The sequence below is a fragment of the Rhinolophus hipposideros genome, assembly GCF_964194185.1.
Source record: "Rhinolophus hipposideros genome assembly, chromosome: 14".
In the NCBI taxonomy this organism is placed as follows: Eukaryota; Metazoa; Chordata; class Mammalia; order Chiroptera; family Rhinolophidae; genus Rhinolophus; species Rhinolophus hipposideros.
The window spans coordinates 55,343,033-55,371,002 of NC_138060.1; the positions used below are offsets into that span (position 1 = coordinate 55,343,033).

Genomic DNA, 27,970 nt, shown 5'->3' on the forward strand with positions numbered 1-27,970 from the left:
TTTTTGAGGGCTGCCAGATCTAAGGTAAACTAATTACTGAGATCTACAGAGTACACCCTATTATATCAGACCCTGTTCTAAGAATTTGTACCTGCTTTAACTCATGTACTACTCACAACATTGTACAAGGTGGTTACCCACTGTTATTATTTTTCAAATGAGGAAAATGATGCATGGAGTTGTTAAATTAAGGTGCATTAAAGTCAAACTCTAGGGTTCTTGCTCTTCACGACTATTCTATAATGTTCTCCTGTCTTTTGAGGGAGAGGACATTCCACGTGTCACTCATCTGACAAGGAAGGATTTCTCAGGGAGGAAAGCAGATTTGTGAGTGCAAAGCTCAAGTCACCACTAGATAGCCTTGACCTCCTTCTGTCTATTCATGGAGGAATTCACCTTGAGCTTTGAGGACGGCATCTACCATGCAGAAGTGGAAGCACAGGAAAACCACTAAGATAAACTGTTTGTCAGATGATCTCTGACTTACAACCCATTTCTTTCAGTGAGGCTGTCATGAGGGGGGGCCTGAGGGGTCTCAGCTCCCACTCCCCACATAAGAACGCAGGATATGGTGAGTCCAAAGAGGAACACCCACGGAGCCATAAGTAGGGGAGTCATAGCACTATAGTCTCACTGGAGGCTGGGTTCACACGACATGCGACCTGCTGTCCGCTTTCTGCCAACCGACCGACTCGCTCCTCCACTCTCCTTGACTTGACTCCCCAACGTAGCTGCGGCAGTTATATTGGTGGCCAATGGCTCACTGGTTACAGCTGACGGCCAACTAGCCACAGCTGATGGCCATCTACTACCCGAGCCAGCACCTTTCCACATGAGGCCGAGCCTGGAAACTGCTCTCTGGGGCTCTGTCCCCACAGAGGCCATTCTAAATCGTTGAGCTACAGCTAACCTGCTTCCTGAAAGAGCCCAGGAAAATCAGCTGAGCCAGCCCAATTCCAACAATCACCCAATCAACCCACAGAATGATGAGCTAATAAATGTTTACTGTTTTAAATTGCTAAGTTTTGAGGTGGTTTATTACACAGCAAAACCTAACTGATACAGTGCTCTTAGCATGGTAAGGATTTGGAGTCTTTCCCTTGATGACCTAACCCTACTTTGGCTCTTAATGTCTTGATCGAACCTCTGAATTTCAGTCAAACCCCACCCACATCAGGTCCCTGGCCTTGGCAAACTACCTCATATCGCCTGCAACAGTATTGCCTCGTTCCTCCCAACAGTGGCCTCTGCAGGCTTGTAGGCTCTCAACTCGCTGTACCTTACAAATTGTTTCACAGGAAGTATATAGAGAGTACATAGAAGTATTCCTTCTATGCTGTAAAAGAGCCAAGGAGGTATCAGGGTGCCAGCTCCTGTTCTTTCTTGCCTTAAATCTGTCACAGTTCCATTCCTATTTGGCAACAGCTGCTCTGTGTTGCAAGATAGGAGTCATGTGAGGCTGTCTCCTTCCAGAGACCCAGACTGGCTGTAGAAATAAAGACCATGCAGGTTAGAAAGCCACCATCATTTGTGTTTGGTAGAGTCAAAGCCAGGCAGGGTAGTAGGGAAGCTTTATAATCAAGACATGAAATAGGCTTTATGTATACTCTGATTGGAGGTTGTTGGCATAGAAAATCTGGATGCAGGCTAACCAGAAGTGGGGCATCTTACACGATTGGTTTGGAAAGCATATTTGGCTCTCTATGTTTGGTCCTGAGTTAGAAGCTGGGGCAAAATTCAGAAAAGCTGGCAGTTATTAACAAAGTGCAAATTGCTCTAGGCCAATTGCTATAAAGGGTGTGTTTTCACCTCCTGAACTGATTGCTGCAGAGGTTGTAAGTCAGCATTCTATTGTCGTCTATGGGCTGGCCATTTTTCATTTGTATTATATAATCAGTATCTCATTTTCCCTTTGGCTCATTTTGGGGACAGAGCCCCAGAAAGCGGTTTCCAGGCTCTTGGCCTCACATAGAAATGTGCTGACTCAGGTAGTAAATGGCCATCAACTGTGATTGGCTGGCCATCAGCTGTGGCTAGTTGTCCGTCAGCTGTAACCAGTGAGCCATTGGCCACTAATATAACTGCTGTGGCTACACTAGCAGGAAAAATGGGGGCTAGCAAGAGGATGGTGGCTGAGCTGGCAAGCACGGACTGCAGTTAACACGGTGGAGTGCAGGTTGCGGATTGCAGAGAAGTGGATGGCAGGTTGCAGACAGTGTGGCTCCTGCTTCCTGTGTCTCCAACCCAGCTGCCAATGAGACTGTAGTGGTATGACTCCCCTACCTATGGCTCCGTGACTGTCCGCATGACAGTCATCCTCTCACTTCCGAGGATGACCAATTCAGGGGAGACCACATATTCAGATCCTCACTATTTGGGGATCGTTCAGTTGTTTCCATGATCAACTATCTTGCAAGATCACCTTGAGCTTTTTGTTGCTGCATCATCATGGGGACTATCTGTCAAGAGACTAGCTACGCAGTAAGATTTAAGATTTGGGATAGAATGCAAGAGATCAGCATCAGGACAACGGACAAAAAAGAGAATAATTAATAGTCCCTATAAGATACTTCAGAACCAACTGCCCAACCCTGGCCAAGTAAACAAATCCCATGGGCCATAAGGATCAACTTTAAAAAGCCAAAAAGCTTTCTCCTGAAGACATTACATTGTCTGCTCTACTTTGCCTGTTTTATTAATCTAAGTACAGGTATAGACACCACTATGATCAGCCAGCAAAAAATCTAGAAAATGCAATTGTCCATTGCCAGTTGTACCAATACAATGAATCTGTATTTCATCTAGGGTGGAGATGGGATCGCTGATACCTTCTGCCAAAGTTAATAATAAGTTTCTTAGAGTACTTTCTACTTGTAAGATTCCCACCACTGGGAACACTGCCCTGATTGTTCACATAAACAATTAGTCAGCGATTTTCCCAGTTGGAATGCCTGAATAATCAAGACTGGGCTCATTTGAGAATTGGCATCTGAGTTGAAATTTCCTAAGTTGGTGATTTCCAGAACAAGGGTCTCTGTGTACAGATAAGTTTTGGAATACTATTCCTAAAGTACATGAGGTATTAATCTGAGGCAAATCAGACCAGGCATCCAGGCTGCCAAAGAAGTAGCATCCAGTAGAAGGCACATGGAGATCCAGGAGAAAAGGAGTTGTTGACAATAGGAGGTCAGAAGAAAGGCCTTACATTAGCCTAGTTACATATTTGGATCTGTGTCTTCCAGGTGGCAAGTAATTGGCCCATCACCCCATGTAAGTCATTGAATTCTAAGGTAGAACCGATTGTAATAATTGGTTCTTTTTCTGGGAGAGAAGGGCACTACCAAATTCATATGTTGGTTTATTTAAGGTCATTTGTTCAGGTAGATCAAATGTCATTGGCTGCAATTCCATATGATCTTGTTTGATAAGGCTGGAATTGCCCAGTGGTTTTTATCATGACAATCTGATGGTGGATGGCAATATACAGCAATCAGTAAGATTCAGGGCAGTGTCTACTGTTTGGGATAATGTAAGAATGGTGTTAGCCACAATGTGATTTATAGATGATGTAATACAGAATTGTACACCTGAACTCTATGTAATTTTACTAACAATTGTCACCCCAATACACTTTAACTAAAAAGAAAAAAAAATGGTGTTAGAATGAGTATGTTCTGACATAACAACAACAATGAAGAAGAAAGGAAAAATGGAAAGGGCCATTAGGGATGGACAATAACGAGAGGTCTATAGAAAATGAGAAGACGAATGACTATAAGCAAGCAGATGAATAACAAGAGTTAGTCGGGGTCTTAGCCCCATGTCTTAGGCAGCAGCTGTTCACCATCCTAAATCATCTGTATATTCCAAAGATCTTGGGTCAGCTGTCTACTTCCAAAGATTGGCTACTGCTAGAGCATCTCTGAGAATCCTAAATTTGGGGTCCCTTATTGGAGTAGCCTGCTAAGTATGTGGAATTCTGAATTACTTAGTTGTGAAGCATAAACCCAAGGGTTGACTGTCATGAACGGTACCTGATAAGATCTCTTCCAATGAAGTTCAAGAGTAGCTCTTCTCCCAGAACCTTAAAATTTTACAGTAAACAATTATAGAATATGAGAGACAATTCAGCTCAGTGGCTGGCTCAGCTGGCAGACTACCTATATTTGAAATCCATTCTGCCACTTCCTAGTTTTGTGTCCTTGATGAAGTCTCTTAATCCCTTTGAATTTCAGTTTGCTCATAACTAAAATGGGTATAATAACCATGCCTAATTCATAGGGTTATTGTGAATATTAAATGAGCTAACCTGTATAAAACTCTTAGTAGAGGGCTCGCTAAGTGTTCAATAAATAACTTATTATTCTGAAAAAAAACAAAAACAAAAAAAGAGTAGCTCTTCTCTGTCTCCTCTAATAGATGAAATCTCCTGGTTTAAGATCAGGAGGAGACTGCGGCTGTTTAAGAAGATGTGGCGGGAAGGCAGCCTTAACCTGTTGACAACAAGATTGAGTATGTGAGTCCCTTGCGACATTTTGCCATCTTTGCATGTAGCAGGGTAGAATATCAGAGGTGAGACGCTAAATGCATGTGGGTCTTCCAGGTACCATATCATAGAGAGATAACTGATGTGTTCTGAGGGACTAGACTGTATGGCCATAATCTCCCATTGTATCATATTTCCTGTGTGCATGATTGAATCACAGTCTAATCAAATTTTATTGAAAATGTTTTAGGTATGGCTTTTAGTGGACTTGGCCCTACCTTTGGGGGCTTTTTTCACCCTTTGGTTTATTCTAAAAAGAGGGACTCTGTAGATCCCTCTCTGTCAGTTCCCTCAGTTTTTGCCATCGGGATTTAGCATCTGAGGTTTTGACACGTGTACCAGTTAATATTTATAGTTCAGGTAACCCAGGGGCATATATACCCCAAAGAAGTCTAAATTCTATGACTAGCAGCTGGCCTTTTCCAGAGTAGGGAACTTCTGAATAATAATTGTTAATTCAGTTTGGGTCCAAGGCCTACCTGATATCTGATTCTTGGGAGGGATGGATTTTTAGAAGCAACTAGCATTTGGGGGTCTTAGGAGAGTCAATAGGAAATGGTAGGGGATCTGGACAAGGGAAAGAAGAGAGAGGAGTTGACAGGAGTGTGGAAGAAGGGAACGAGGCAGAGCTAGATATAGGCAGGCTACGGGAGGACAAAGAGGGAGAATTTACTCGGGAAATGAGTCGTGTTTGTCATTGCCTAAGTTTGTCAGGTTGCTTATTTGCTTTGGCCAAAGAATCTCTTAGTGAAGCAATTTTTCAATTAGAATTTCATTTGGAGGCCTCTGCCTACCAATAAAAAATGTTGCCCGTTAAATCTGAGAAATCTCTATCCCTATCTTTTCTAAGGCACCTGTCAAATAAACAACTTTGTTCAAGCCAAATGTTCCCATGGGTCCAAAAAATAGGGAAACTAGTAGCTCCTCCTTTTTTTTTTTTTTTTTACTTCCTATAGAGTAGAAGCTTCCTCCACATTGTATTTCTTTTTCCCCCCACCTTTAGATTTCTATCGTCCAGGCAGGATCCACTTTTCTGTCTCCTGGAGGCGTACGCCTCTTGGCTCTGTTTAAAGGTAGTGTTGGCCATGGTGGAGGGGGCATTGCTGGAAAGAGAATATCCTCAATGAATTGATAATACGTATTGCAACCAGCGTTGAGATTCTTCACCTCTCAAAGGAACTTTAAAATACATGAAAATTCAGGTCACCTGATTAAAAAAATATTAGTGTGAACTTTCAGTGTGCACGAAAGCTTCTGAACGTCTTTGAATTACAAACGTCGGTAGATAAGCATTTTCTCTGGCATCTTCATTCATTCAGTATTTGTCCAGCACTTCCTTTGTGCCAGGCTCTGTCCAAGGCCCTTGGAGACACCGGTGAACAAAACAAAGATCTCTGCCCTCATGCAGCTTTCATTCTAGTGGGGAAGACAAACGGTAAGTAGTAGGCAGAATAGGACAGTTAATAGTGGGTTAAAGGGTGACAAGTGTTATGGAAGAAAGAAAATGCAGAGCGGGGCTGGGAGGATCAGGATCCAAAGGAAAGAGGAAAGGTAAGTGTGTCACCTTTTCTTTGGTGATGCCTGACGTCACCATTTCACTAGCAACCTTATTGCTAAGCCGCAGTGAATCAGATCCTGCCAATTAAACCTTCCCTCGGGGTTTGAGGATTGTTATGAAAGAGACGCACACTCACACACAGGTCCCTGGCTAACTCTGTGGGCATGACTGCTAATTTTATTAATCCTCAGCACAGCTGCAGGCTGTCAGCTGCCACACAGCTCAGCTGGTTCCAGATGCAGAGAAGCATTGGATCTGACTTGGCTACAGAGATTATTCACCATGTCGGGGCTTTCTTGTAAAGACCTGATTTACAGTAGAAAACAAAACAACAACAACAACAACAAAACTGTACGAAGAGAAAGTCACAAATGAAGACTCTGTAAGTCAATAATCATGTACAGAGTGCCAAAAAATGGATACACATTTTAAGAAAGGAAAATTGTAATACTGTGGGGACAGAGCCAGGAGTGCAGTTTCCAGGCTCTCGATCTCACATAGAAAGGTGCTGGCTCAGGTAGTAAATGGCCATCAACTGTGATTGGATGGCCATCAGCTGTGGCTAGTTGGCCGTCAGCTGTAACCAGTGAGCCCTTGGCCACTAATATAACTGCCGAGGCTACGCTAGCAGCAAATGGGGGCTAGCAAGAAGATGGTGGCTGAGCTAGCAAGAGCGGATTGCAGCTAGCAAGTGGGGTTGGTTGGCAGAGAGAAGTGGACGGCAGGTTGCAGATAGTGTGGCTCCTGCTTCCTGTGTCTCCAACCCAGCCACCAGCGAGGCTATAGTGGTATGACTCCCCTACCTATGGCTCCGTGGGTGTTCCTTTTTGGCCTCACCATGTCCTGCATTCTTATGTGGGGTGCGGGACCAGAGACCCCCGCATGCCACCCAGCATGACAAATACTCAGTATATACCAATAACAAAAGATGAATACAAATTGCATTTGACTTCTGCAATTACAAGAGGTGCTCAAAGTGGTTACTATCAGCGTCCAGACACTTCTGATTATGGCGAACTACTGCTTGAGCAACATTGACCAAAGTATCTACTTGTATACATTTTTTGGCACCCTGGTATACTGTAAACTAACGTTGTTTTTGTCAGTCTCTCTCAGCAGCAGCAGGATTCTTTCTTGGATGCCCTAGACAGTAAATGACAATATTCTGTTATTACTTCTACATTGTCCTTCCAAGATAGAATCAACTTTCCAAAAGAAAACAGCAAAGCTTTTTAAAAGCCATTATTTAGTAGGGAATGATAGCTGTATAATCAAATATTAATTGTTCTAAAAACTACCTCAGAGAAAAATACTGTATTTACTAGAAACAATAAATTATTTTCTCTGCATTTCTATTTTTATTTAGTCTAATATCTGTTTCACCAACTCAAGATACACATATGGTCACATGTCTTGTTTTTCTAATTAACCACTGCTGAAGAGCAGAAAATCCAGGATTTCCCTGTTGAAGCCTCCCACCCACCTTGAGTTGTCCAAAAACCTGAGTGTTTACTGAGTCCAGTGGGGTCCATCCTGTTTCCTTACACAGCAAGCAGAGTGGATGTGTGTGTCATGGTCCTCTGCCTCCTGCTGTCTCATGATGCGGCTGTTGAGGACAGGTCCTTTGTAGACTAATTGTATAAGCTTTTGTGTGAACATAAATTTTCATTTCTCTAGGATAAATACCCAAGGTGAAATTGCTGGGTTGTATGGTAGGTCTGATTTTAGTTTTAAGAGAAGTAGCCAAACTAATTTCCAGAGTGGTTGCACCATTTGACACTCCTGCCAGCAATGCGTAAGTGACAGTTTCTCTGTCCCCTCACCAGCATTTGATGTTGTCACTATTTTTTATCTTACCCATTTTTATAGGTATCATGGTATCTCATTATAGTTCTAGTTTACGTTCCTCTAATGGCTAATGATATTGGGCCCATTTTCATGTTTATTTGCCAGCTCTATACACTCTTCAGTGAAATATCTCTTCACATCTTTTGCCCATTTTCTAATTGGACTGTTTGGAGGTTTTTACTGTTGAACATTGACAGTTCTTTAATATTCTAGATAAAAATCCTTTGCAGATATGTTATTTGAAAATATTTCCCCCAGCATATCTTTTGTCTTTTCATCTTAACAGGATCTTTCACATACAAAGTTTTAAAACAATTTCTGATGAGATCCGATTTACCAGTTTTTCCCTTCATTCATCTACTTTTCATTCACCAAATAATTATTTATTATATGTCTACAATTTGTCAATATTCCAGACACCCATAGGAATCAAAGATGTGAGATGGTCCCAACTTTAAGAAATTCCCAGTCTACTTGGGGACATTGGAGAACTACCCAAACAACTGATCACATCACAAGTGCTAAGTGTCATGGGAGATGTAGAGATACTTTTTTTTTTTTTTTAAATAAAATCAGATATTATGTTTTGGCTAAGTGCAAGTTTTACCACTTCTATGCCAGAGAACATCACAAAATGGCATAGAAACTTCCTTTATTAACTCATTTCTTTTCCAGGTTAAAATGATAATTTTTAGATAACTAACATATTCAATCTCATTTTGTGCAAGGAAATTCCACGTGTATGGTGTAAATTAGTAACGATCTTGCAGGGCAATGGAAAGGATTGCACCGTATTTTTTATTTAGGGAATCTAGGATTCAGCAAAGTTAAGTAACTTGTCCAACGTCATGCACACAGAAAGTGGTAAGGTCAGACTGACACTCCAGTATTGTGATTAATGCTCTTTTAGTTCTATCCAGAATCCTTCGAGATATGTCCTTTCCCTCCAGTATAAACTCATCAGTCTTCTGGCTAAGAAATGGACTAATTCATGTTTTAAAAGGATATGTGATACATTTTCTTGGTGCACAAAAGTCAACGAGCTCTTCTTGATTAAGGAAGAATCCATTAAAACTCTCACAGTGCTCAAGATCATGCAGAAAATGGAAAAACCAAGCTCTGCCTGTGAGTCACAAGGGGCAAAAGAAGGGATGGATATTGCTAGAATTCAGTAAAATTTCGTGGTATGACAGCTCAGGATGGAATAACCAAGGAGGTAGCATTTTAGGTCATCTTCTTGCAGGCTCATTGTTACCCAAGTCATCTTCAAACGCCGAATTTTTCATGGGGAATGATTTAAAAGAATCAATAATAGCTCTGGTGAAGAACTGAAGTTGTGTCTCTTTTAACCTAAAGGATGACAAATAGGGAACTGGAGCTCTTTCTCATTCATGATGTCTCCGGATTTCCATCTGTACTTTTCTTTCTGTATTTGACCTTGCCCAAATCATTGAACTATTCTGTATGTGTTTGTCTTTCTTTTAAAATGTTTATAACTTAGGGATGATGTTAAGACCTTGTAAAGAGGTAGGTTTATATATTAGGTCAGTTTTGCGAACACCTGCAAGATGTCAAATAACCTTTGAACCCAGCCCCCATTCTTGTCATGATGCAGCTACTGTAGGGCCACATGTGTAGAATAATCCTTCCCCCTTCCACATTCAAACCTTTACTCTGCTGGCCTGAGATGCAGCTGCGGAGACAAAGGTCTTCACAATGTCTGGACATAAATGAACACAAGTGTTTACAAGTAAGTGGCTTACCGTTCACCGACAGGAGGCACCTGTAGGAAAGCATTCACGGACTACCTGCAAACATTTGGGCAGATTTATTCCCACCACTGTGTTCATCTCACTATCCCCATTCATCCCCAAACAATCAGAATACCCCAGGCCTGACCATCTGACTACTCAAGTCCTAGACAGCTCAGGGGTAGAGCATGACTGACGCCGGGAGAATGAGTTTTCTTGGGTGGTGTAATGTGCACTCTGGGAAAGAGAGGACTTGCCTCATTCTTGGATCCTGACCAATGAGCAGAAGATGATCCTAGAGCTGCCACGTGTCACTATGTGAAGTAAATCAGTTTAACAATGAAGACCACAGAGGAGAGCAGAGAGGGGAGGAGGAGGGAGAGAAGAGGAAGGGGAAGGGAGAGAGGAAGAGAAAAAGACGCTGAGACTCTAGTTCTACTTCTGACATCACTTGAACTTCTGAATCCACATGTGCCTGAAGTTACAACTACCATTTTACATAACAAAAGGTGCAAATCGGAACCTTAGACAACTACATTTGGTGGTGTATATGTGGATTTTCTCTAGGAGGGTACACAAGAACAGGAGAGCAATGGTTGTCTCCAGGGAGGGGAATTCAGAGTCTTGTTAACTAGCTACCCATTTGCACTTTCTGAATTTCATACCACACCAATGCTACTCAAGCATAGATAAATACAATTAGAATGTAAATAACATAGAAACAAAACACAGATTTTCTTCCACTTTAACGAGTTTTGTGGATTATAAAATCCCTTTAAGAGAGGAAAACAGATCTTTAGAGAAATCAACTCCTTTACCTTCCAAGTTTCCTTCTTAAAGTCGGCCCCACCCCCCCCACCCCGCCCCCGCCGCGGACAGATCAGCAAACCAGCAAGCCATCCACTTCTACTGCATACATTTACACGGAGAGAGCAGCCTCAATCCACCGTCCTGAGAGAGGATTCCCAGGGTTTTAGGAATCACCAATGCAGCTCCACAAACGCTTCATTCTGATGGAGTGACTTCCACCCTGCAGCTAAAATTGACAGTGTGTTTTCACAGCAGAGTTGTTCGTGCTGAGGCAGTCTGTTTTAGGAAGATTCCGGGCCTTGTACAGGATGGATGCAAACGCACGCTGAAGCCCTGGCCTGGAGGGGAACCTTTCAACTCCTATTTGCTTTTTCCGGGCCTGGAGCACCTGGCAGGTGCCCGAATGCGTTCCTCACCTGCAGTAATCTTCCTGCGTCCTTCTGCCAGCGCGGGCTCACTACACCGGCGGTGTGGAAGCCAAGGGGTTCGGGAGATTTGGGCGCGCAGTGGCCTGGGACAGCGCTTCGAGCCTAGCGCGAACCCAGTCCCCGCGTGCTGAACGAAGGAGAGTCGCTAGCGCAGTCAAGTCATGAGAGACTAAAGGGCATCTAGACCAGGGGGTGGGTCAGCACGGTGACTTGAAACACCCAGGGGCTGAGGGTGAAGCGGAGAGCTGTCTTTGGAGAAGCTGCACGCCGGCTCTTGGTGAGGCTCCCGACTCCCGCCCGCGAGCCAGGCGCTGGTAGGACCAGGCCGACCCGGGATCCCGCGACCCATCACTCCGCGGTCCGGGAGCGAGGGACAGGGAAAGCCTGACTTCAAAGCTGAGAACGACCTGGGGTCTCCCCTGGGGGCTCCCGGGCCGCGGCCCCGACACCGCACTGCCGGGCTAAGGGGCGCCCAGGAGAGGGCGCGGGACCCGCCCCGGGCGCGCGCAGCCCCAGCGCCGCCTCCTCCCGAGGCGCCCGCCCCCCCCGCGCGTGCGGCCGGCGCGCGGGGGGAGCTGCGGAGCCCCCCGCCGGCAGGCCCCCTGCCCCGGCGCAGGCGCGATCGCGCGCAGTCCCCCCAGCCGGGCCCCCCGCACGCGCCCCCGCCCCGCCTCCGCACGCGCCGGGGCCCCGGGCGCCTCTGATTGGCGGTCCGCGGGGCCAGCGTGGCGGCGGCGGCCGGGCCGGCCCTGGGTCCTGCGGCGCGGGCGCCTCCCTCTCCGCGCGGCCGCCGCGGCGCTCCCGCCTCCTGCCGGCCCGAGGCTCCCGCTGCGGCTGCGGTTCGGGCGGCCGAGCCCCGCGGCGTTGCGGCTCAGGTCTGCGCGCCGCACGACCCGCGCCGCTGGCTCGCGGCTCGCCGCCTCCTGATCCACGCGCCGCGCTGCGGCAGGTGCCCAGGCGTCCCGAGGCGCGGTGGCCTGAGCCCGGCCGTCATCGATGAGCCGGGCCACGGACCTGCTCCAGCCCGGCCACCCCGGGTGAGTACCGCCCCCTCCCCTCGGAAGGCCCTCCGCCACTGTCCCCCTGACGCTGCAGCAACTTTGGGGGCAGGTGTGTGGAGCTGTCTCTCGCGTCCCCCCACACCCCGTGCGCGTCCCGAGCCAGGGTCGGCGCTTGGCCGGTCCGCGGCCGCGGAGGGCTCGGGGCTGGGGGCGTTGAAGTTGCGTCGTCGCAGAGTGGGAGCCGTGCCTGCCGCCGGCTGCCGGGGCCGAAGCTGGCCCCTGATTCCCTCGCGGTTTCCCATCCCCACTAGCCACGTAGCGCTTGGGAGGCTGCTCACCGCGCACCTACGAAGCTACGGCGCGCCTGCCGGGCGCCGGAAACCATCCGGTACGCGCCCCGAAGCAGCCCAACGCGGTGGACTGGACTCTTTCGGACTCTCAATTTCTGTAAAATGGGGCGGATCAGGGACTCGCTCAAGGTCACAGCTGGTGCACGGAGTAAGAATCCGCGTCGATTGCGTCTGGCCGGTCCCCGGGCTGCCTGGAGAGGGACGCGCTGTAGCGGGGAAGGAGGGGGGTGGTCACTTCAGCTTCATCCCCGTCTCTTCCTCATACTCGTTTCCCCCAACTCCGCCACGTTTGGAGAGGTCGGGATCCGATCCCAAAGGACCGCGCGGGGGACCTTCGGAGCGAGCGCGGACAGGAGCAGCTCCGCGCTGGGAACCCCTGGACCTGAGACACTTGCAGTATCCCCTCCGTGCCCCGTCACTTAATTTGTTAACGTCTGGGCAGAGTCTGGGGAATTTGCTAGGTGCCTGCTCCGTCTCCTGCTCCCAAATAAGCCCCGTCCCTGAGGATAAATATCCGAGACTCTGCCTGCACAGGCCACTTTGGGCTCAGGGACTTCCTAAGAGACGCGGGTACGGTCTGAGGTTGGCTTCCCCAACACTGGCTCCCATCAGCTCGTAAAACAATGCCTCGAGTCTGGCTTCATTTCTGCTCGCCCCTCCTCCCTACCCCTGGATCTGGATTTGTTAAACCCTTTCCCAGGGGAGGGTGGAGTCCAGTCCCAGAATGTGTAAATGTTGGCAGACATGAATCTTTTACTCCAGATCCTTTGAGGCAGCTCCTGTGGAGCTGTGCACGGTTGGAAGAACTTTGGGCTGGGGAGAGAATGTTCCCTCCCTTTTTGACATATCACCCTGTCCCTCCAACTCAGCCTCCCTTGCCCCAACTTGGTGATGACTACTTAGATAGGTTTGTGATGTTTAACAAACATCTTTGAGCCTCGACTTTTTTTTAATCTATAAAATGGAACAATCCCTGCCTTTCAGTCTTCCCAAGGCAATTACGGTTCAGGGGACATGTCAGATGTGCAAGTCGAAGGAAGATGGTCCAGAAGGAACTGAGCTGTTGGTAGAAATGGAGGTGATTCAAAGAATTTTTTACAGCAGCCTTGAGGATCCTATTCACAAATCTAAAAATCCTTCTTTCCAGAGAAATTTATTTTGGTAAAACTTTGAAAATACTGCTCTTCATCTCTCTGTTGATGTTGCTTGCCTGGTCATGGCAATTGAAACTAATAGTGGTATAGACTGAATCCTGTTTCCTTTCTCCCTGCCAAGAGGCACAGAAGGAGAGTTCATCTGTGGCCTTAACCTTTAGAGCAGCTGATTCACATCAACTGAAATACCCCATAGAGAACTGCGCATCTCCCTGCTTTTGCCTTTCTGGTTATTATCGTGTTGGCAGACTTTTGTCTCAAAGGCAAGTTAAGGAGGGACAACTGACCAGCCCTTGGTGAATTTGCTTTAATATATTGAAGTATGACATAATCACAGCAAATTGCATAGATCTGAAGTGTATTCTCAGTGGATTTTCACAAACTGAACACACCTGTGGAGCCAGTGCCCAGGGTAAGACCTATAATATCCCCAATCTCCCCATGACACCTACAGGCACCATCCCTCAAGGGTAACCATCACCCAGCTTAGTTTTGTCAGGTGAGTTTTAGTGTTATTATTATGAATTATTTTATCATTTTAGTTTCAAAGTGAAAATGAAACTGCTCGATGATTTTCTACCTCTTTTTTTATGTATGTAAAGCAAAGATAGTTTATACCTAAGCCAGTCCGGAAAGTTAGAAGGAAGAATTTGGTCTTAAGATCTGGTTGGCGTCTGAACTGGTTGTGCCATTCCCCCCCACTCCCCCGCCGCCACACACACACACACACACCCTGATCATTGGTTCTTGTTCTTGGGTGATGTGACCAGCAGGACCCCAGATATAGCAGTGCTGACAGGGATAAAAGGAGGCTGGTTTACTCATAGAGTGTATTTGAGTAATACAAATCTGAAATAGTGTGGTAATAAAATATAAATGGAGAAAAGATATGAATGAATTCTTATTTGAAACCTAAAAATGGAAATATTTTGAATTTCTCAAGGTGAAAAATTTGGTGGATAATCACAGAATTTCAAGGCTGAGTAACTTGTGAGCTGTTGGGGCTGTTGCCACCTGGTGGCGCCACCTTAGCGGGAGAACTGAAATACCCACCATTCTTTCCCAAGCCCTCCGGAAGGAATCCTAGGAATAAAATCCAACAGTTCGGGATCTCCAAAAGTGATGCCTATACACGGTGGTTTTTGCAGTGTCTGGCCGGCAAGCCTCCCTCTGATGCCTGCCAAGTCAGTGGCTAGAACGCCATCCCAGCTTTTTGTGGGTTGGGGCAGGTGGAGCTGAGACACTGTTGCTTTCTCTTTAATAACGTGGAGCTGTGGTATGTCCTTGGAATTTTAAAGAGGATCAGTTGAGAAGCTAGCGTAAGTGTGTTATGGTTCTTTTGGTCTCGTTTCACCCCAGAATCCCCCAGAGGTCTGAGAGAAGGAGTTCTCTTTCCTGGGGCAGGAAGCTCTTTTCACAGAGCACTGTCCATGGTGAACTCCGAATACTAAACAGGCCTGGGTGTAGCCCAACTGCTGCTGGAAGAAGGGCCCTATGCCTTCCACAGTGGGTGGGGGGGGGGGACCAGGTCACCAGGAGAGCCCTCAGGAAGGTGGGGATACTGTGGCTGAGACAGCTGAGCAGACCCAGTAAGTGCCCTTCATCACCTTTTCCTCTGTCAGTGTGACTGAATGTTGTTTAGGTGGTTGGATTTGTGTGATGGCTGCGTGCCTCTGATTGCTACGAGTGTTGAGTATTTGCCATGTGCTGGACACTAAATATATACATACATACATATATATATATATTCATTTAATCTTCACTATAAGAGGAGGATGGCTTTCCCATTTTATAGATGAAGGAACTGGGCCTTGAAAATTAACCACTCTTTCTGAGTTTGCACAACATGTGGCCGGAGTGAGGTTTGAGAGCCAAGTCTCTCAGACAGCTTCCCAGCTGAATTGTACCCTTCTGCAGGGTTAGAGAAGTCGTGCATAATTCTTTTGTCTTCCCTGACACCTGGCATAGCACTCTACATGTAGTAGCTACTTACATCTAAGAATGGGGATCGCCATACATAGAAAATTGTGGGCTGAGCAAGAGGGAAGTTCAGACACGGAGGGATGAGAATTTGGGGTTGAGTCCATGCAACCTGTAACTTGGGGACTGAGTGTGTGCCCATCATGTGCAGTCTTCTTTTGTGTCGAAAATTTTATGGAAATGAAGGCCTGTCATTTATTTTTGTGATTTGCTTTTTCCACCTAATACTGCTTTTTGATATGTGTTGATAACCTATGTTGATAATTATAGATGTACTATTTCTTTGATTTACCAGAGTTCAAATATTCCCCATCGATGGACCAAAAAAATGGTTTTACCATTTGCTGCAGGGAATATCCTTGGTAAGATCTTGTAGAAATAGACAAGAGTGTGTCTAGGGTATATACCCCCTGACGTTTCATATCTGGATAGTAGGATATGCTCGCATCAACACTTGTCTGTTACTTCAACCCTACTAGGTTTTGCAAATCGCCCTCTGAAGTAGTTGTGCCTCTTAACACTCCCACCAGCACAGTGTTGGAGTTCCTTGTATCCCCATATCCTTGACTGTGCCTCCTGCTAATTAGATACTTTAATTTTGGTTAATCTGATAAGCATGGAATGTATCTCATTGCTTTTTTACTTTGTATTTTCTTTAGAGATAGTTAAAAGAAGTATCAATTTTCAAGTTTTCTTTTCTACGCGCTGCCATTTTTTACTAGATAAAACTTTTAGGTCTTTAAACTCATCTGAAATTTATAATTCTGTATCGTGGGAGGCAGGAATCTAATTGTTTTCTGTATTTAAAACCATTGATCTCATTATCATTTAATGAATAATTAACTATTTTCTCCTTTATTTCGTTGCCATTTCTGTCATGTACCAATTTCTGTTATAGTTTTGGATGTTTCTTAACTCTGTTCTGTTCTCTTTGTAACTCCTCAGCTAATACCATTTTCATTTAATTATTAAAGATTTATAATAAATCTTCTTTTCTTAGCCTTTTTCTTCAAAATTGTCATGACTGTTCTTGACCCTTTAGGCTTCAATATGAATTTTAGGATATAGCCGAAATATCCCCTCCCATGAAAAAATGCTGTTATCAAAATTTGGTAAAACATCAAATAAAATTATTCTTCAAATACAGTGCTAATCAAACCTTTTAATTTCCCATTATTTACTGTGAAATTTTAGTCTCCACTTTAAGTGGATTCACTTTAGGTGACTCTTCGTTCATACCAGCTATCCTTGAATAACAAGGACCATATTTTTTTAAATTAAATTTATTAGGGTGACAGTAGTAAAATTACATAGGTTTCAAGTGTGCATTTCTATAATACGTCATCTATGTATCACACTGTATGTTCACCACCCAGAGTGAGTTCTTCCATTGCCATATGTTTGACCCCCTTTACCCTCTTCTACCATCTCTCCTCCCCCTTTACCCTCTGGTAACCACTAAACTATTGTCTGTGTCTATGAGTTTTTGTTGTTTTGTTTATCTTGTTCTTTTATTGCTTTCAGTTTTATATCCCACATATGAGTAAAGTCATATGGTTCTCGACTTTTCTGTCTGACTTATTCACTTAGCATAACAGTCTCAAGATCCATCCATGTTGTCACAAATGGCACTATTTCGTCTTTTCTTATGGCAGAGTTGTATTCCATTGTGTATATACATCTTCTTTATTCATTCATCTATTGAAGGACACTTTGGTTGTTTCCATGTCTTGGCCATAGTAAATAAAGCTGCAGTGAACATCAGAGTACATATATCTTTATGGATAAATGTTTTCAGGTTTTTTTTGGTGTATACCCAGGAGAGGGATTGCTGGGTCATATGGTAATTCTAGTCTTGATTTTTTGAGGAACCTCCACACTGTTTTCCATAGTGGCTGTTTCAATTAACATTCCCACCTACAGTGTATGAGGGCTTCCGAAAACTAAATTCTTTATGCAAACTTTTTACAAATTTCCTCCATTGGCTCATTACTCAGGGAAGTATAAACTGAAAGAGATATTTAGAAAAACCCCAACCAGTGAACCATATACTGTTGGTTGACTACTTTTTAGTATATGAATATATTTTTAAACACAGATGAGGTCATTGTTTTTACTCAGCAACATATGAGTGGTGTTAATGTCAACAGTTATTCTTCTGTGTCATTTTTATCCTCCTAGCAATCTGTTTCATCTATGTACCATAATTTATTCAACAAAATCATTATTTTAAAACATTATAACTTTATACTTTTTATTGTAACTTCATCCTTGTACACATTTTTATTTTCTTAGAATGAATTCTCTTGTCAAAATTACCTTTTTAAAAATGTTTGATCTAATTGCCAAATAACCCTCCAGGAAAGCTTACAAATTTATTTGCTATTGGTAGTGGATGAGTGTGCCAGATCCCCAAGCCTTGCCAGCAATAAATATGATTTTTCATCAACATTGTAAATTTCATAGGCAAAGGAAATAAACCAAGCTCTTGCTTTTTTACTTTTCTAGTGAGTCAAAACATACCTTGGTGTTTCTTGGCTCTTCATAACAGACTTCACTATAGAATTTTCCAGAGAGTTGTTTCTTTTTTACTTCCTGTAAAAGAAACGCATCATCACTGGGTGTTTTTGAGAGAACTATCACTTTGTTTTATAGAGCTTATATTCATATGTTTAACTGTTAAATATCATTCCATCATATGAAAATACCATATTTTATTAATTTGTTCCTCCATGATGGACTTTAGATGGCTTCCTTTTTTTTCTTTTTGGCTATTCCATAGATGTGTGCAGTAAACATCTTTGAAATATATTTATGCACATGCAAAAGAAATTGTTGAGACTGTATGCCCAGCAGTGGAATTGCAGGGTTCCATTTTATGTAACCTTACAATTTGACCACCTGCTGCCAAATTGCTCTCCCAAAGTGACTATACTCACATAAACTTCCGGAGTAGTATATATGGATAGTATCAGTTACATTAAGGAAACAATAATACGAGAGAAGGAAGAATGAAGGTGTTAAAGGAAAAAGTGTATATATGTGTATGTTTATGTCTATATATAAATATCCTAAAGTTCATTGAGAAAGCTTAGAGGTTTTTGACCTTTACCTTTAGACTCTTGTATCACATAGGTGGTTGTAGATAAGTACATAAATCATAAACATCATACAAATGTTTACTTAGCTTAGGAGAGTTGGTAAGCGTTTAAGTAAAAACAAGGTCAGCTGTTTTGTGGTGCCTGCGATCAGGGCAGCCTGCAGGAGGAGGGGAACGCCTGTTGAGGAGAACCGGAAAAGCGCCTTGGCCCAGCTCTGTGCCTCCTGTCCCAGGGCATAGGTCCCACCATTGCACAATTGTTCCTTTTCATCATGTCTTCCTTCAAAATTTAGAAGACCTTGCTTGGGGTAACTGAAGTAATTAGTAATGGACCTAAACCCCCTAATGCTAAGGCATTTATTGTGACCAGTTGCTTGTGGCAGCAATGCCAGAACAGCATGAAACTGCCAGAAGGGCATTGGGGAAAGGCTGAAAGATGGACTTTGTTGAGGGACAGGCTGGGTGCTTTACCGAGAGGAACCTCAGCCCCTTCCGAATTACTCTGAGAATCAATTCTGCATTTGTGTAAGGAGAGTAAAAAGAGCTCTGTGCGAAACTGCCTGCATGCTGTTTGAAAACTGGTGTTGGTTTTGTATTCAGCCATGTGTTATTTCCCCCCATTACCTTCCCTAGGTACTTATGAGTTAAATTTTGTGTGTACATTTATATATCATCAGCTGGGGAAAGAAAGACACTCTATGGAAAGTTCTTTTGTGGCTTTTTGTGATTTACAGCGTAATGCCACTGATGTGACATGTGCCATCTGCAGCACAGATGTTCAGATCCATTCTGTGGGCTGACAACTTAATCTCACTGAGTGGATACTTGGGTAAAAGAAAGCAAAACCTGCGAGCAAGGGCAGGTGCCTGGAGGACAGAGGTGCCTGTGGCCCCAGGATCTAGTGTGGCTATTTGCCAAAGTCCCAAAGAGACACTGACTCGTGGCTCAGAAAACTATGTCATTGCATATGGTTCTCCCTTTTTGATGTGAAATGTTACTATCTCTAGGCTTGGATGCCTGGATATCACTGGAGAAAAGGAAATAACCCACGCCTCTATGTTTCTCTTCTGGAGGTGGCCCAGCCTGCATCAGCAGTGCTTCCAACCCCAGACCTCTTCCGAATCTCTTGAGACTGTTATTTCAAGCATCGTTTTACTTTTACCTCTGTAACTTCAGCCTCAGAACACATGGCAGGTGCTGTTTTTGTGTTTGTGTTATACAAATGTGGCTTTGTTGTTCTGCTCTTTTTGAAAAGCAATTTGTTGATCCTTACGGACTTTGATTTAGTAGGATGACATGTAACCAGAGTATTCGAGATTAGTCTCTTTCTTTTATGGCCAATTAGTAGAAAAATAAAAAAATAATGCTGTTTTAATTGAATCCTTGTTTAAAGTCTTTTAGAAATCCGCCAGTGGATTTTGTTTAGCTCTGCGGTCGGGTAAATGTCGGGTAAATGTCGGGTGCCTCTCCCAGGACTGCAGGTTTTGCCCTCTGGCATCTGAGTGACCCAGTCCCCCAGCTGTCCCTTTGTGCTCCCAGTTCTGAATCTTTCCTCCCATAGCTTCCGGGTACCTGATGTTTGCTCTTCCCACTCCCTCCATCCTCTCTTACTGCCTCAGTTCCCTCCCCTCAGACTGCTGCTGACGGTGGTAGGTGATGAAATGCTGATATTTCCCCCTTCCCTTCTATATGTGATCCAAAAGCAACAAGGAGGAGGAGAAACAAAAAGCCAAACACCATTTTTGGCAAATCTGGGAGGTGGTTAGAATTGTTTCTCAAAAAAAGGTGGAAGGGCTGCCAGAAGTGAGATGAAGTGGAGAACCTGGGAGGAGGCACAGAGATGTGTTCTGGGTGTTTAGTGAAGACCACGTCTCGGGAAGGTGAGGCTTCTAAGTCACAGTGGAGTAAGGAAGGTGGCCGGCACTTTCTGTGGCCCCAGCTTAGGGCCGTCCCTCTTCTGCTCTTGATCCATCTCACCAGAGTTGTTAAGGCTCTTTTTGGATATTCTAAAGAAACTGTGTGATTAAAAAGCCTAATTCTTGGAAGTCAGGACCTAATTTTAGTCAAAGCAATGCCCCTGATGAGTCTGCACGGGTAAGATGGGTTCAGCAGTGGGTGCGTTGTCATCTCTGGCAATTTTACTCTTTCAGGTGGTTTCACTATTTAGCTGTTGCCCTTCCCACCTGTGCCTGAAACTGTGTCTCAGGGGCCTGAATCTTCTCAGCCTTAGACCTACTCATTATATTTCTGGGAATCTAGCCTAAGGAGAAAAAAAAATCCTTAATGTGGAAAAACCCATTATGCACAAAGGTATTTATCTTAGTTCTCTAGGAGATAGTCCACAGTTGGAATCAAGCCAGCTGTACACACTAAGAGAAGGTCGATAAGTAGACACACTTGCTGCAACATAATGTAATCATCAGGAGCGAGGTTTAAAAGGGATCGTACTAACGTGGAAACGTGCTGGTAGTCAAGTATTTAGTGAAAAAGGATGGATACCGTATATGTGTGTATCCTAGAAGGAAAACAACCCAGCACCTGTCAAGAGGGGGAGAAATGAGACAAATGAAGCAAGTGTCGGCACTGGCTGTATTTGTTGGAGGGTGTCAGATGATTCTTTTCTTTTATGACCTTATCACTTCTTTCCAGTTTTCTCAAATGGGAATTTGGGGCGGGCGGGGGTGGGGGGTACTGAAAACCACACGAAAACTCTAAACGAAAATCTCAGAAGAATAAGAGAGGGTAGAGAGCTGTTAGAGGCTTCTTCTGATGAGCTTCCATGTGGGTCGTACCCCTTTGGTAACTGTTTTGCAGAATTGAGAGTCCCCAACAAAAGAGATAGCAGAGATGGAACAGGAAAGGTGCCCTGGCTGGGAGGTTGCCCTGCCCCTGTCTGTGAACGTTCAGAGCAAGGCCTCGCAGCGCTTTATTTCTGGGTTCTCCATTGTTGGGCATCTCTCCAAGTACAAGTGGGCCCTCAAGCTGTGTTTGTTGACTTTAGGATCCGTGGGCGGAGACTGTGGCAAATTCCACTGGCCACGTCATGGAATACATTATGCTTTCAGGGTGTTCCCTTTGGATTTTGAGGAAAAAAATAGGAAGAAAAATTTGCTTTTCATTTCTCTCCAATTTGAATTAAACATCCATGGGCACTGCTACTCAACACTAAACTACCTTCTCAGGCTTCTGTCGTCGCTCTCATATTGCTGAACCACTTCATTTAAAATAAAGCTGAAGCTACTTTGGTTAGCTTATGCTTTCGAGTACCATAATCTTATCTATAGAATTCTGTAACACACCTTGGATTATCCTCGAAGTAGCTAACTTTAATTAAAGTGTGTGTCTCTGAACCTCCTGCTGATGGAAGATGGATTACTGAACCCCCACTCCCCAACCCCCATGGGTCAGGGTCACGTTAAAGAACATTAAATCATTTCCTTCCTGCCATAGTATTGAATGGGAGAGCGCTCTCTCCTCTCTCCTCTCTCTCTCTCTCTCTCTCTCTCTCTTTCATTGCCTAGAACAACTTCACTCTCCTCTTTTTTATCTACTTAATTAGATATTATCTAGGATCGAATCTCTTTATAATGTTATTGTTTCTATAGTTTTGAGTATGACCACAGTTTGAAAGGCTTACCTGAACACGATATCTTATTGTAAGTTTTTCTATTTGAAACGATTTTTTCCTTTTCAAAATGTACTCTGCAGTCTAGTTCAAACATTTATTTCAACTTTCAATATATTGAGGCTTCAAAACAAGAAAGAAAGAAACCTATTTATTGTACTCGGGCCTTTGGTCTTTGAAGAAACCACAGCACTAAAAAGAATCAGATCAGAGAGGTGTTTTGAAAATCGTCTGGTCCAGAGGTAGAAAACTGGCCATTCCACCATTTCATCCGATGATGTGGTACGTTGGTGAGACTCGTGAATTCCATGGACATGAGTCCATGGCCAAACTTCTTTTGCTATAAAATGAGTTTCTTGGTCAGTCACAACATTGTGGGGGAACGATGACAGTGAATGAACGATTCTGTAAGTGATGGATAAAGGTGCAGGTAGGAGCAGTGCAGGCAGAGATGGCAAATCTATATGTGTGTATTCCAGGGAGAAATCATCACCCCCTCTATGACAAAAGGGGTCTAGTGTAATCACTCTGCCACCACCAGGTGGTTGACTGGTTTCCTCCCCTCCACATCCAGGGGAGAGGCTCTGAGTGGGTGTCTGCTGTGGGGAAGATGGGCCCTCAGCAGTGGTGATAGATTAGGACTGAAAAGAGGAAGTCTGTGAGATTGGACCCATGTGTAGCCATGTTGTTGGGCCCGTGGGGCCATGTTGCTGGACCCTACTGTCATGTCCATTTTGTACAAGAGCTCACTGAATAAGCACTGGGGAAGAGGCTGCCTGGCCTCCCCACGTGTCTTCTTGTCCACTTGATTATTGAGAGCTTCCACATAGATACTCGAATCTCATCACGCTGTGCTCCTCTGAGAGGTCCATCATTTGCATATCTCTTTCCCAGCCCTCCTTGTTACTGATCTCCCAGTCCTGTTCTTTCCCATCCTGCTTTACTGTTACCTACTGCCCATGGATTAACCTAGGTCTATTCTTCCTGATATCTCTCAGTCCAGACAACATGGAAAACCAATATACTGCTCGAAATCCTGCCTATCAGAAGGATTACCCTTCATGACTATCCTTCAAAGCCCCTTACCCCCCACGTAGAGCTATATTGCTACAGCTGACCACTTCTGGTTGGTGTTAATGATATGTCACAGAATCATCCAAAAATCAGGCCTGACATTTTTTCTCTTATGTTGGTTGATCATCCAGAACTTCCGATGAGGACATAACATAAGTGTGGACTGAGGGAGAGGACGTAAAGCAACAGACATCGGAGATGCAGGAGTCTGACGCCTTCTCGTGCAACTCACTCCATGTGGAACAGCTTGAGCCTGATTTCTTATATACCATTTGCACTGGACAGTGGAAGCTTCCTGCACACACCTAGCCTAACAAGAGGCTCAAAGTTGGGTTCTTCTGGTCACATGGTCATTAGATGTTCTGTAGTCAGTCATTCAGCACCAGAGCCTGATAGCAAGCATGAACTGTTTCTCAAAAGAAGAATTTTCTGTAGACGAGGACATGGCTCTGTTCCAGCACCCTTAGAAGCCATTGAAGTGTTTCACCTGGAATGTCCCAAAGGTCCTGTTCGTATCTCTGTTTGCTCTGGACACTTTGATGTCATTGGATCTGTCGGGTTTTGCAGAAACCAAGGCACACAGCACCTGCACTGCTGCCTCAAATGGCGACAGAGCCTTTTCTTGCTCTAGGGCCCACTCAGAACTTACAGTGTACTTGGTATTATAAATGGCTGAGAGCAGCATACGTGTATGTTTCTATGTGTCATCTCCCAAATCCAAAGAAGCCCATCAAGCTTCACGCTTCTTTATTTACTGAAAGGCTACATGTTGATGATAATTATAATAATAACAATAATAAAACAACAGCCCTAGACTTCTTAGGGCAATTTATTAGAGAAACAGCAGACTAAACTGAGGTTGGGACCAGGGCCGCAGCTGGAGAGGCAGGGTGCTCGCTCTGGGCCAGGGGAAGGTGTTGTTGTGCTGGTGGGAGTAGTTCCCACTTAGGGTTCAGATGTTTGCTCTTGGAACACTTGGCTTGAAATACATGGGACGTCTTATCACACATTTGAAAAGTACTCCTCATTTGGGAATTTACTATTACCATAGTTTCATTTTCTCTTCTTTAAGATTGTGATCTATAGTTCTGTGTCTTCATTTAACTTGTTGAGGGCTATAATTTGGGTCATTTTCTATGTAAATATAGACTATCTCTCTGAGTTTCAAAGTTACATGTTGAGTTTTAGGCACTTGGTAGGCATTTTGGATGATCTTATTTGGCAAAGAAGAGTTGGCACTGTCTTAGCAACAGTATTTGTGGCAGGACTTGGTGAAATTGGGCAGGGGTTCTTTTCAATAGCCTGCTCCTAAATCAGTCCATCAACAAATAAATGCCACCAGTCCATGAGTAACTAACTGAGTGAAGGCAGAGGCTGGAGGGATCCCGGGGTGCTAGGGGAATTGTCACCCACATTTCTTCTAAGCCCAGACACTGCTCCAACCAGACCTTTGCTGGTCAGCCCTGCTGAAAAGACACCCTATAACATTAGGTCCATTATACAGACACCCTACCCCCCAAAAAATCCCTACTTCCAAGTCACCTGAATCTGAATGAACAGTTTTAAAAGCTTTGATCAGATTTAAATTAAGTTCACTGCAACATAAGAGAACTCTTCTGCAGCCATAGAATGAATCTAGAACATGCAGATCAAATATAGTAAGTTCTGTGCATTCTAAAGGTATACTAGAAAATGAAAGTGTGTGGATAGTTTGAAAATTTTGTTTTGAAACATCTAAAATGGACTACAACTAGCACAGAAGTTGAGAGGGTTCCTTTCTGCACAATTTAGCACTTTTTCTTCTTCTTGAAGGCAAATCTATAAAAAGTGTTATTCCCAATTAGTACTCTCCTATCCCTAAAAGCATTGCTAACTTTTTACACCAAGAAAGAGGGAGGCATCATGAATGTTAAGAGTTTACTGCTCTGTGGTAGGAAGGAGTTGGAAAAAGAAAGGGCAGAAGTAGGTCACACGTACCAGAGATGCTCAGGCCTCTCAAACACACATGGAAATAATTTTCAAAGAAGGCAATGAATCATTCTTGAGTATTCATTCTTCCCGTTCTGTGACTCTATGAGAGCATTTTTTGTTCTATGGACTAGGGTTTCCGGGCGGGAATTCCTGCCTGTTCTCAGGAATTTTTTTTCATGTTCCCATTCATGAATCCCGGGATATAAACTGTTTTCTGTTCTCCATGATGAATCGTTTCCACAAAGTGACGGCTGACACTACCAATCACCTGGTTTCAAGGGGCCGATTTTCCCAATTTCCTGACCAACTTTTCTCAGCGAATGGAAAAAAATTCCTGAGAACGGGCCGGGAATGCCTGCCCGGAAACCCTAGCGATAAATAGGAAAAATGTACAAGAGATACATTGTGAATAGTACCTTTATTTCCCATTGTGGGTATCACTGGATTCAAGAAGCCAATTTTCCTGATTTCCTGACCAACTCTTCTCGGGATTCGGGAATGTGAAAGCGAAAAAAATTCACGAGAATGGGCAGGAATTCCTGCCCAGAAACCCTACTATGGACACGTTTCTAGGATGTAGAGGGAACTGTGTTTCTAAAGACAAACCACAGCATTGAAGTAGGAACTGAAGGAAAGCACAAGGGACCTAGAATAATTTACTACAACTTGCTTCACTTCTTTCCACAGCTTCACTGACCATCCTAATCCTAAGTGGACTTCAGCACCCCTTTACCAAAGGCTGGTAGGAGAAGGAAAAAGATTTTCCCAGGGTGCTTTGGGTGGTCAGAAGATGGGTAAGATAGATAAAACCACATCTATACTCGTCATTTACTTCTGAATCTAAATAATAAAGCCATCAAAATAACTATATTTTTGTGAAGTGTTTTTAATGGATTGTCCATTTGAAAAATTGTGCCAGGGTAACACTGGTGAGAGGTTTTGTCTAGTGCACCGAATGTGGTAATGGGCTGTGGGAGACAGTGGTCCAGCCTGTCCCATGTGAAAATGGTAGTGGATCCTGGTAGCGGCAGGCACGCCATGGTGCTCAGCCTGATACCCTGTAAGTTATAAATGGGAACTTCTAAGTTGTCTCTTCGTCATTCGTTTGTCAGTGGGAAGACGTAGGACAGTCAACTTGAGTGTTTGTTCTTGGCAGTCCCTGGACCTCAGCTGAGCATGTCATCTGACTCACATGAGCGTGTGCTCACAGGGCAGAGAGGATGGCTCTCCCACCGGTAGGACTGAGCTGTGAGGCATGGAAGGACGAAACCTAGGACACAAAGAGAAGAAAGCCTGACCCTTTGACTCAAGAAGTGTGGAGAAGAGAGGAGAGAGACAGGCAGCAAGAAGGCAGAGTTCAGGAGTGTGTGAGCTAACGCTCATCTTCTTGGAGCAGGATGTCAAGGGCTATGAGTATGTGCCTTACGGTGGTCGACGGAGTAGAACATTCAGCAGAAGGTGCCGGGGGCTGGAGAACACGGTGAGGGAGACTGATTTTGGGGGGAAGTTGCAGTCCTCTCCGGGAAACCCTGTGTAACTACATCCACGGTGGCTCAAGAATGACTGGAGCAGTGGCTGGGGGACTTGTCTGTCAAGCTGGGCCCCACAGCTTGTGCATGGAATGCAGGGAGCCAGTGGTTCCCATGTGCCCAGAGGAGTAAAGGACGAACAGCTTTGTGGACTGCTGGAGCCCGGGGCCCAGAAGGGGAGGCTGTCGAGGATCCCAAGGATAGGAGATCTCAGTGGGGTCACGGTGTGCAGCAGGATGTGCCATTTATGACAAAGGATAACGAAGGCTGGTGACTCCTTGATACGGTCCAGACCCCAGACCAGCCCTGTGAGGCAGAGCCCAGCCTAGAAGCAGACAGAAAGGCATCACAAGGCTTCCGCTGTGTCCAGAGACTCAGAAAACAAAACTAGGGGATTGAAGACATTGCTCTAGTTCAAGCAATGAATTAGAATACACTAGAAGGACTCCGTGTGTTCCAGTCGCCCTTTTGCTCATTGCCACGCGAGCAGGAAAGCCTGCCCCTAGTGCCAGATGCAACCTTGGGAAGGAGCGGGGAGAGGGAAGGAGTGGCCCCATTGATAAGTTGAACTTTAAACTGCTTGAACATTTTCCAAAAGGAAAGAATTTTAATCAGAGAATGAATAGGCCGGTTTGAGTCATTTTCTCTGCTTTCTTCTCATCTTAGAGCTCTCACATGGCCCACTACAGTGGCTTCCACTTACCTGCCTCTGTCCTTGTTCCCCAACCCCCCCCCCCCCCGCCAGCTCCCCGCTACTACCTGAGTAATCCCAGAAAAGCACAAAGATCTTGTCTCCAGTTACTCACTCTCTAGGACCCTGCAGTAGCTCCCAGGGGCCTCAGGTGAAGCCCAAGTTCTTTTTTAAATTAAATGTATTGGGGTGACATTGGTGAGTAAAATTATATAGTCTTCAAGTATACAATTCTGTATTACATCACCTGTATATTGCATTGTGTGTTCACCACCCAAAGTCAAATCTCCTTCCGTCACCATATATTTGAGAATTTTACCCTCTCCTACCAGCCCCCACCTTTTTACCCTCTGGCTACTGCTTCATAGCCTCTGTCCACAACACTGCTGCAGACCTGTTGAATAACATGCACGTCCTAAGGGTGTGCTCTTCCCTCACCCTGGACACCTGGCCAACCTTCCTTGCCCCTCCTTAGGGCGCTGGCCCAAGCATCACCAGCTCCTGGAAACCTCCCCATTTCTCCTTGAGCCCATTTCAGGTAGCCCTTTCCACAA

General features: G+C 44.6%; 1 protein-coding gene across 5 annotated transcripts in view; it reads left to right on the top strand.

The window, feature by feature from the left end:
* The first annotated feature begins 11,699 nt into the window (after positions 1-11,699).
* MYRIP (myosin VIIA and Rab interacting protein) overlaps positions 11,700-27,970 on the top strand; it is a 227,163-nt gene continuing 210,892 nt past the window's right edge. For all 5 annotated transcript variants that reach the window (XM_081072743.1, XM_081072748.1, XM_081072747.1 and 2 more), the window contains exon 1: positions 11,700-11,978. The gene's annotated coding sequence lies outside the window, so the exon portion shown is untranslated. The remainder of the gene's footprint in view (positions 11,979-27,970) is intronic.